Below are 12,298 nucleotides of genomic sequence, written 5' to 3'. Positions count from 1 at the left end.
ACAATCAATTTTCAATCATGCCATGTAAACAATACTGAGTAAGGAAACCCTACCTGGAATAGCAACCACAAGACCGTCACAGCAGCTAATCAGTAACGTTCCTCTACGAATCCTCCTCCTATAACACATATACATACCATTACCACCAAATCCAAACAATACACTCAAAACCCCCAAAACTACCCAATTAGGGTTTTAACCAAACTAAACGAAACGTTATAAAAATTATACAAGAAGCTTACCCTTGACACGACGATCACAACGGCATAAAGAACAAGACAATCCGACGATCCTAGCCTTGGGATTTGCTAATAACGCGACGAGAGAGAACTACGTAACTTCTTTTCTTTTGAAAGGTCTTAGAAAGGTGAAAAAGTGATTAGAGAAAATGACGGAAACCTTTTATACTAATCACGCGTTATTAACAAAATCCGGCTAAAATAACCCGTAAGACGCACTTACTCGATCGAGTAAGTGACTTACTCGACCGAGTGCCCCTTACTCGATCGAGTGTCATACGTACTCGATCGAGTACCCATCAGGTCATCTACTATTTTGCGTAAAAACATACTTACTCGACAGAGTAAGCCCCACTCGGTAGAGTACCCATAGACATAGAAAACCGTAGTATTACAATTAATTGCAATATTAACAAACTTAAGTTTTAAATCAAGATTCTCTCTCTCTTTTTTTTAAACCCAATCTTGTAAGCCAATGAGCCATTGTCAAAATCGTATCTCATAAACAACTATAACGAGTAAGTTTGCTACTAATAATAAATTTTGATTTTTTTTTTCTTTAAATCAAAGTGCATCAATTAACGAAAGGTAATGAGTAGCAAACTTACATAGTATACTAGATAATTGACGCACTTTGAATTTTGTAAAGTCACTCATTACCTTAGCTTATTTCTCAAGTAATTACATTACATAATATATCTCAGATCATGGGCAATAGATAATATAGAATTATTAAAAAATCAATTTAGATACTTAGTATTATTTTCAATTTTTATAAGTTCGAGTGACTTTACAAAAATTATCTAATAAATAATGCAAGACATTATGACATTGAAAGGTAATGCGTAAAAAAGCTAAGGTGTTGGCAAAAATTTTTATCTCAAATCTCCCATTTTAAATCATCTCAAATTAATTGTGTTGCATGACATAATGATTTACAATGTTAGAGAGATAAGTGCTAACATGACTCAATGACAACATGAAAAGCAAATGAATGGGCGGGGTTAATGGTAGGAGGTTGTGATAGGGGAGAGGTCGTGATGGGTGGGTAATGATGAGATGATGAGTCGCATAAGGTTACGAAAAGGGTTATGGGTCATGGATGGGTTGGGTCGGGAATATGGTTCTGCTGGAGGCACTGTGGGGGATGTAGGGGATGGTGGAGGCAGGAGGGGGTAGGATATGAATTGCAGGGTGGTGGTTAGTTGGGGTTGGGGGGCTTGATGTAGGGGGTTAAGACTTGAGAGAGACGTCGTGGTCCGAGGTGGTAGGTGTGGTCACACTACGGCGGAGGGTATGCTGGTGGGTCTCGAGGTAGTCGGTCAGTGTTGGTGAACGCTGCTTCCAGAAGATAGTGGATGGAAGGGGAAATGAGAGATAATTTAGAGACTTGAGTAGAGAAGAAACAATAGGGGTAATATGATAAATAAAAAGGTTACAACAATGAGTATAATTAAATCTATATTGCGTAAATAAACAAGTTATAAAATCTACAATAATTATATATCCACTTTTCAGATTTTACATCTGACAAATTAGAAAATTCGAGAGAAAAAAAGTCGAGCATTTCAAAAGTGTATGGGGTAGACAAAAGTGTATGGGTAGAAAAGGTAACATTTTCTAAAATTTAGTAATTTACTCATTCCAAAAAATACGTAAGTTTCTACTTTTAATAATACTTTTCGTTACCACCTGTGCAGTTTTAATCATTTGGAGTCCCTAGTTCCTTGATTTACCGCACTAGTAAGTATTTGTTGCCTCTAATCAATTTTAATCACTTTTGTTTAAGTTAATTAAACCCTAATACGAGTAATTATGGGAAATGTTTTAATTAGGGATTGATCTTGATGTTAGGATTGTTGTGTATGAATGTTAGGTGGAGATTTCGTTAAGGAGCAGTTTTATGGAATTTGCGAATAAGGTAGGGTTTCCCTACTCAGTCCTTTGTGCGATTATTATCAGTATTGTGGCATTGTTTGATTTCATGTTGCATTGGTATTATAGAGATTGGTTGTTATTGGTATTATTGTTGTTAATTGTGAAGCGATTGTCGACAGATGGTCTTCACCCTCATGTTTGCCCCTTGTGGCTCCCGTCACAAAGGGGATGTGCACATTAAATGATCTGGGATAGCTCGTTGCGATGAGCGGGGCTTAGGTGGCAAGGCCGCGGTCTCCCACTGGCAATGTGGGTAACCTATTGCGATGGGTTACCTGGCAGATCTGGGCTACCGCTCAGATAATGATACTTAAAGGTTGGAGTTTGTATTGTTGCAAGATTGAGATTGGATGGTTATTGTTATTGTTATAGCATGTTTTATTGTGCAGTTGACCGACCCATTTTCTGTTGTTGCAAAACCTGCGGTGATCCATTGGTGGATGGTGAGCAGATTTCTAGCAGGTTATGATTGCTCGAGCTCTCTTACGGGACGGATGGGGTGTCCCTGCGTCTTGCTTTGTTAAAGCTTCCGTTGATCGCTAGTAGACTTTATTTTATAACAGTTGGTTGTATTCACTTTTCTTTTGACTTTTTGGAGTTTTTAACTTAATTTATTATACTTTATATAGTTCCATTTCATGATGGTATCTGTGATGCTTACTACCTCGGGTAACTGAGATGGTATCACTCTTGTTTGCTAAGGTAGGCCTGTAACACCCCCATTTATTCAAGGGCCTTCACTAGGCTTCCTCAAATAAAGTGAGGTGTTACCATCTCGGTTTCCCGAGGTAGTGAATAACAAAGATAAACAAACCAAAGTATTTACTAATTATCATAATCATATTTAATGGTTTTATTACAACTTTACTTACAAATGACAACTGTCTGAAACTATGTGATTTAGACATCTAGGTAGTCTTGTCGAATCCTCACGCATCCCCATAAGCTCCCAAATCAGCTAACTCAAGTACCTGTCAATCAATCTGCTCCCCAAAATGGTTCATCACAGGTGTTCACGAATACACGGTCAACCACGAGGTTGAGTAGGAATAAACTAAACAACAATAATAATCTAACCAAAATAGACATCCTTCAAATTATCATCACTTCTTCCGTACAACTCACTTACATCAATGGCAGTAGCACAACCCCCTTAACACCGTGCTATGGTCAACTGGCAGTAGTACTTGTGTACCATGCTCACATGGCAGTAGTAATTACTTACTATGCACAACTATATCTAGCATTAGTAATTACTTACTATGCACATCTGGCAGTAACGATTACTCGCTATGCACAACTAGCAGTAACACCCTCCGTGTTATGCTCAACTGAACAACCATCGCACCACACCATATATAACCAACAATAATGAACAATAACAATCCAGTCATACGGCTCCGTTAATAACTTAGCGTACACATATACTCTGTCTCCAATACTCATTCATAATATTAACATTAACCTCGTCATCCATCACAATTCAATATACATTCACATAATAATAAAATACGAGTTGAGTAGGAAATTCCTACTTGACAAGCAAATCCAAATAAGGAACTTAACAAAAGTCCGAATAATGAAGCACGAACCAAGTAATAATATCATCTCACAAAATCGTCACCTAAATAAATAAATAATAATAATAATACAATTACATTGTAATTCTAATAATATAATATATAAATTAATATATAAACTAACTAACTAAAACCCGACTAAATAAATTACCAATTAATTATCCTGACTCAGAATTAATTAACTCGATTAAATCCCCACTCAACAATTACCAAACCTCCCTCCTTCTACACGGTTGAACCCGTGTACCAACACCACCCAACCCCGCCTTTCTTCCTCTGCCCAACCACGATAACCACCACGAGACCGCCCTTCAACCACCACCACACCTGACCAATTCGCGCCCAAGCAACCTTCCAACAACACCTACTCAATTCGACACATACTCCACATCACAAACCAACAACAATAGCAATACCCCTGACCCACACGGTTCCCACCACCGCATCACGACTCAACCACCACCGTGGCTGCCCCTGACCCACGGTGGGACACTAACCGCGTAGCCCTTCTCAACCTACCCCAACTGCTAACCCTAACACAAGACAACGACGACAAACACCAAAACTTCCCCTGTTTTTGCGGAACCCGTCAACCATCCACACAAACCACCATCTTCGACCACCCTAACACCACCACTAGGACCGACTACCACCACAAATCCTTCCAACCCAGGTCTGAGTCGAACAAGTCACGACTAAGGGTATAAAATCCGGGTTTTGTGTGTAAACACCCGATTCTGAAAACCCGACCAACCACCATGAAATCCACCATGTTTACCACCCATGACAACCTCCTGATAGTTGACCGACCACCAGGCACCAACCCTAACCAACCCAGGTCAAGGCGAGTCCAAATAAGGGTTTTAATTCCGTCTAAACATATGATACATCCCCTTCAAACCACCCTCGAAAACACCCTTCGAACACCCCTTTCCCGTCGGTCAATTGAAAGTTTCTAAAACCCCCTATTAAACTTATTTAATGGATTTTATAAATTACTCATTAATTTATCTCTTGGATCTAGTTGCATGCAAAATAAAAATATACTCCCTCCGTCCCGGTGAATTATTATCTATTTCCATTTTAAGGTGTACCATTCATTTGTTATCTATTTTCTATTTGGGTAAGTTTTGAGCAAGTGGCTAGTGTAAGCAAGTGGGCAATAATTTCTTTATTTTATTGGTTTGTTTTACATGCATTGTTCTTCGTGTAAAAAGCAATAGATAACAATTCACTGAGACGGAGGGAGTACAAAATAAGAAGATTAAGAAGGAAAAATAATTCTCCTTACATTGTTGTATGGTTCGAAATAGGGCACCACAAGAAACTCCTTCTCTTGTAGATCTTGAGCTATTAGTATATGGATGATCCTCCAAAACTTCAAGTATTCATATTGGAATACCTCCTCTTAGTTGCACCAAGACAATCCCTTAATACTAATTAAATTACTAACTAGATAATATAATTAGTAACCTTATAATAATCTAATTTTAACAATATTACTACTATAGTAATATATATGGATTTTATTAGATTTCATACTTGAACAATTTTTTGATCTAAAACTTATTTTAGAGAGAAAAGGGAGAATGAGAGAGGAGGAGAAAAAGAGATGGATGAATTATTAAAATAAGAAAACCAATTTCCTTACTTTTCTAAGGGTGTGCCGGTTTGGGAAGCCTCACAAAGCCAATGCATGGTCTTCACCTTTTTCTTTTTCTCTTACCAAAATGTGTAGGGTAAAACCTATAGATGGTTAGGTCATGATTATGTTTTTAAAATAATTTAAAAACATTTTACAATAACCATAAAATACCCATTATTTCGGTCCATCCATAATGTGTACACCCATTTTATTTTTTTATCAATTGTCATTTTGTAATGTTGTGTGACATGTGACAATTCACATGTTATTAGTCTCACTAATTTACATTTAACAAATTAAATATTATTCACAAAATGGACAAATCAAATTTTAACTAATTAAAAGGTAATTCACAATTACATATCATAAAATGGATCATGTTAATATAATCTACAACACTTTGTAATTAAGATTAACCATTCTCTCTTAATTGTTTCATAAACAAATTTTAGTAATATAACATTTTAATTACTAAATCGAATCTCATTTAATCGAATTACAATAAGATTCATATTCTTACTCACATATGTAAATTGTTCAATTTTAAGGAATTAATTAATCTGTATCAACATACAATTAATTAATTTATCTATTAAGGGAATCGTCCTTTAGGTGTGACCTTAAGGGATCAACTGATCACCACCGTCAAACGACAGTAATGTCAAACTCTAGTTAGCCAATCATTACCGATTAATGTTGATCAGTTGACATATATAAATGAATCATCCCTATACGTACTCTTATCATGAGTTTCAATAATGTGATCGCACTATTATTGAGGACACAAACTCCAACAATCTACCACTTGTCCGAGACAAGTGTGCGTCACCAATTCTCTTGTCCTATTACAATCTCCCACTCAATGCAAGGTGTCTTGCAGGTCGTTCTTGCATGTGATCACATCAAGAGTGGTTTCCTCGAGATGGAGAGTAACTGCTTGACCGGAATTATCTACCGTAGATACCTTCCGAGCGTGGCCACGCATTTTTCAGTTCACTGCTCCTCGAGTGGCCCTGAGATTTTTAAATAACCCTGACAAGGGGGTGGACAATTCCTATCGCACTATTCCCTTTGTTTAGCCACAGTTCATCATGACCCAAAAGATGCCCATTTAACCTCATTTACGAAAGTCATAGAGGATAGGTTAAAGTCACTCAGAAACTATGCCAACTTGGGCGAACAGTCTCTAGTCAAAGAATTGACTCAAAAGAATACCATAGTAGCTCTCGCCACGACCAGGCTATATAAATTTCCAGAACTCTATAAGCGGTCACTGCCCGACAGAGTGTCCCTTACAGTCTATCTATGTGATCGACTAGTCATCTCTTATGACCCTATGGCGCTCGAACTTGCCATCAATCAACTCACAATCTAGTCCCTTAGAGACGTCACCTCATATAAGTAACTAGGGGCATTTACTATGTTAATCCAGTTCACTTTAATAGGGTTCAATATTGTCTCGACAACCTATTTGGAAAACAAAGTATTATAAGAAAAGAGTTTAGAATAAAACTCAAACGATGAGTGCATTATCACATATGTAAAATTGATACCATATCAATTACTACATAATCTATAATCCATACTTAATATTGTATATAACTATACATCTCAACTCAATTGAAATGGCATGACTTATCATGCTTAGCCTATGAAAAGGCCTTGGTTAGCAAGTTTTAGCAACACTTTGCATTTTCCTAACCTTACTGTATACTTTTTCCCTTTATTATGTATAATCTTTATTACAAAACCCTTGAGTACGTGTCTAGACCCAATCTGACATAGGCTCTCTTGCCTTAGGATAGCTCCCACTGTCCTCATAGTGAATGGGATAGGATCTTCGGTTATTAGAACGAACTACCATAGTTCCTCCAATTCACAAAACCGAATTCTAATATCATCCCTTCCTTCTTGCGTATCTCATTATTGCAAGTGTACTCAATTTCCGTTGTGTATATCTCATTGTTCAACTGCCTAGGACGTTTCTTGCAGATATCTTCCTTAAATTATATTGCCAAGATGGTTCTCTAACCATCCTTATGTGTTTAGAATATGGTTTTTGTGTAACTCCTTGCACATAAATCCATCTCATATCTAAATGCTTAGCTTCATATCTTTAGTACTTCCTGAGTACTAACTAATGAACTATGTGGCTATATAGAGACTTTTCTCAAAGATTCGATTTGTAACTTCTCGTCATACTCCAAGTATACGAAGTTTAAGAATGGTGATACATCTTAGCGTAATGAATTAATCCCGCAGCGGAAGCATGTGGATTCAATTTCTATATGTTCAATACTTTTGAACTTGTCTAGGCTCTTATCAATATAAGAATATTCATTTAACGCTAATATCTTCTTAGAACTATCTTTATAGGTCTGGATACCTTAGAGATCCTCTCCTAAGTTTTTCATCATTCACAGTGATCAATATGTCATTCACATATAAGATTTATAAAACCACCCTACTCCCACTAAAATTCATGTATAAACAAAATTACTCGACAATTCGAGAAAAGTTTATCACATGATCAAAACTTACCATTCAACTCCTTAACTTGTACTTAAGATTTCTTCTTAAGTTCGTATCCTACCTTAGGATAGTTGCGATTTAAAAAACTCATGCAAGATGATTTTAAAATCCAACTATATCAAATCATATCCGAATACAATGAAGCGTTGTTGTTGCGTGAAAAAACTTTTGCCACCAACCAACCAAGCTAAATAAACATTTTCATGTTTATGCTCACTTCGGAATCTTGTGGAGTTAATAAGTTACAGGTTTATTACTTTCAAAAGGTAACATGACTCCTGTCTACTTTAGGTTTCGAAGAAATAATAACTGATTTTGACTAAGAAGGAACATCTTCCTATGTCTTATTCTCAGTTTGTGGCTCTTGAACATTTTCTCCCACTCTGTCTTTAAGAAATAATCCTCTTTTCTCAAAAGACAGCATCACGAGCCACAAACCTGTTGTTCTCATGATAGTTGGGTTACAAAGCCATATGCTTTCTCCCAAAACAAGCTACAATTTAGGTATAATGCCTAACCATATCTCATATGAAAAGCAGATGATTGCTTTAACCATGTTTTGTTTTAGTGGAAAATTTAGATGCCAAACAAATTTTATAACAGAAACTACCTCCAACTATATTATAAAGATTCAATCATATCGTACTGAAAGTGAACTTATGATACCATATCACTCTCTTTTGGTGCATATAAAAGTCATTACTTTATTGTTCCCGATTTTAACAAAGTACTAATACTTTGGTTTTTATACTTCATAAGAAGAATTCATTGAACTTATTCAAAGAATTTCTCTTCTTACCTCATTAAGCGGATACCAAGTATCTACCTAGTTCGTCGGTAAAAGAGAAGAAGTAATAATGACCTTCTCAGATTGAAAATATATTCGACCATACACATTGAAATGTAATTAGGTGAACAACTTATTCTATTCGCTATACTTTTCAAGAAAAGTCACGAACCATCTTGCTTTGAATACAAAATTCGCACACACACAAAGAGATTCATGATCAAATGGTTTGGGACACTAGTCAAAACTAGTTTCTAAATGCGATTTTCAATCGAGAATTGAGAAATAATTGGGGTCACCAACTTGAGTCTTGTATATATGACATTTATTTTTAGTTTGAATATAATTACCATGATTTGTATGGTCTCACCATAAACTTAATCGTGGCATGTAAGGGCACAACGCTTGTTTTTATGACAGAAGGAGTAGGAAGTACATGAGTAACAGGCCTTGGTTTGATGATAAAAGGAGCAGGTGTGGCTTATTTTTGAACAGTCTTAGGTTTAACTTTCTGAGGAGGAACCTTGGGTTGCCATCTTTGCACTACCTTAGGTTTGGTGTTCTGCTTACTCTTCTTACAGACCTGGTTCCCATGACCTATGCCCCCACACACAGTGCAAGCGATAGGAGACCATTCACATTCAATTTTAACAACAATCTTTTGGCCATTTTCATCTAAGAATGTAACCCTATCAGGAAGGGGCTTCCCAAAGGGTACATCAATCATTACACGAGCATAATCCAACCTTGTCCTATCCTCTGTTGGTCTATCAGTTCTCACAAAATCCCCAACAAGCCCTGCAATTTTAGGTATGCATTTCCCCTAAAATTTCTGAGGCAAGTCCATGAGTTTAATCCATACAGGCACAACTGTAACAGGTCCTTTGGTTAGGGATTCATTCTGAGACCATTGTTTAACAATCAATGGCTTATTATCAAACAGGTAGTGTCCCTGCTTCAAAACAGCGTCTAGGTCAGCACGTTTCCCAAACCGAACCAGAAAAATGCCACTAGGCAGAAAAGATATTCTATCAACACTATAAGATGCCCATAGCCTTCGAATAAACCCCTCAACCACGTCCCCGCTTTCTTTATTATTGTTATCATTTTATTTTCATAACCAACCAACAACCGATCTCGATAGAATTCAATCCATAGCAACTTGTTTAGCAAACTCCCGTCTCCTTGTGGTTCGACCCCTATTACTACATTTATTTGTGTTTAGGGAATTTATCTTTGCATAGGTGTGTGATAGCCTATTAGTCGAACACAAAAAGTGATCGATCGAGTGCTTTCCTCTCTGGCACGCTTCCCAATGATCAAAGATCTCCCAAAACCTGCAATTTACGCAAAAATATTTCCGGTAAAAATACCAAAATAGCAGCAGCAGTCTATATTCGGTCATAAGCTAATTAAACTAACTAAACTAATACTATTGTCTAAATGCAATTAAAAAGTCTAACAAATTCCAAATTACAAATTACAAATTGTTTTTACAAACGGGATATCGTCCCGTTTCATCTTCCGAAACACTTGAATATCCCAAAAGAGGGCTTCTGACTGGACGAGGTCCCATCAGCATCGCGGACTGTCCTTTTAAGCTTCCTTGAACTTGAACTGATCGACGGTGAGTAGTCCGCATCCACGTATGCTTTTACTCTCGTCGTTTCTTTGTTCTGCTTCTTCCTTTCATGGCCTTTATCTTTGGCATCATCTTTATCATTGAGCTTAAATTTCACTGGACTCTTATCACCGGGATCTCCAATGCCCAATCCGCTTAGACCTGTAACAACAGAAATAACAGAATGGTCCTCTATATTGCTCCCAATATAGGGCAGAGGTGTTAATATCGCAACACATGACTCAATTGGTCAATTGGAGGTTCCGTGTCAGGGTTTGTAGAGGGTATAGCATTGCAAGGCTTGACCAACATAGGGGTCCTACGAGCACTAGACTGATAGAAAGTCAACTCCTCATCGCCTACCTGAAAAGTCAAAGTCTTCCCACCGACATCTATTACTGCACGAGCGGTATATAGAAATGGTCGTCCTAAAATGATAGGAGTATATGAGTCTTCGGGGATATCTAAGACTAAGAAATCGACGGGAATAAAGAATTTCCCGATCTTGACAGGTATGTCCTCCAAGACACCTAAGGGCCGTGATAAAGTATGGTCGGCCATCTGAACGGTCATATTAGTGCAATGAAATTTGGTCAAACCACGCCTCTTAGCGAGAGACAACGGTAAGACACTCACACTAGCTCCCAAGTCGGATAATGCATTATCAATAAAATGGGTCCCGATATGACATGGTATAGAGAAACTACCCGGGTTAGACAATTTAGGTGGGGTCTTATTTTGAATTAGGGCAGTGCCCGCTTCAGTCAAAGCCACTGTCTCATGGTCATTAATATGCCTCCTACGCGTTAAAATATCTTTCATAAACTTCATATAGGAGGGTACCTGGGTTAGTAGCTCAGCAAATGGTACATTAACATGAAGACTTTTGAAATTTTAGCAAATTTACCGAATTGTTGATCAATCTTCTTGTTCTGCAATCGTCTCGGAAATGGGATCGTAATTGGGATAGCCAGTCCTTCATTTTTCTTCGCCAAAGAATTCTCGCAGTCAGCATCAGAAACACTCGATCGAGGACAATTACCTCTCAATTGAGGACTTTTATCAGCAAGAGTGCTCGATCGAGCACTTTCATCTACTCGGTCAAGAACTGTCTTTTCCTCTGTGCTCGATCGAGCACTTTCACCCTCTCGATTGAGTACTTTTTCAGCTTTGTCCCTCGATCGACCACCAGAAATCAGTCGATCGGGGACATCTTTTGGATTCAGCAATTTCTCGTCAAAAGACGACTGTTCATGTACAGCAACTTCAGCTTCTGGGTCAGAAATTTCAATATTTTCAGTCGGCATTTTGGGTCCCTCATAAGAAAGACCACCCCTCAAGTTTATCAAATTTACCGTCTCATGATGTTTCTTGTCAGGTTGTGACGGTAAATGACCCGGTTGTCTCGAAGCTTGATTGGTAGCCAGTTGAGCCATTTGGGATTCAAGTGACTTAATGGATGCATCTTTCGCTTGGTCACTTTTCTGCAATTGGATGGTCAATGATTGCACCATCGACTTCAACTCGGCTATATCACTTATGCCACTAGAAGAGGCACCTTGTTGCGGCGGTGGGAAAGATGGAGGCTTTTGAAAGCCTTGTTGTTGAGCTTTATGAGGCGGTACATAAGCTTGTTGTTGCGGTGGAGGTGTAGGATTCAAGACATTTTGACTAGTCCATCTCAAGTTAGGATGAACTCCAGCTTGGTTATTGTAATAGGAGCCTCCTTGCCTATATTGTTGAAAGGCAAAGACTTGCTCCTTCTCAGCTAAACAATCCACAGAAGTATGACCATCATTACCACCACATCTCTCACATGAGACGGTCTCTTGTCTAGTCAAGAAGTGGACCGTCTGTTGATCCCCCGCGGCCTGAAACTCGAACTTATCAAATCTGGCATTCATGACTTCTAGTTGAGCCATAAGTGCACTACTATCAGTAGAAACTGTTCTAATA

This window comes from Silene latifolia, chromosome 5 (genome assembly GCF_048544455.1).
Source record: "Silene latifolia isolate original U9 population chromosome 5, ASM4854445v1, whole genome shotgun sequence".
In the NCBI taxonomy this organism is placed as follows: Eukaryota; Viridiplantae; Streptophyta; class Magnoliopsida; order Caryophyllales; family Caryophyllaceae; genus Silene; species Silene latifolia.
This window is presented reverse-complemented; position numbering follows the sequence as displayed.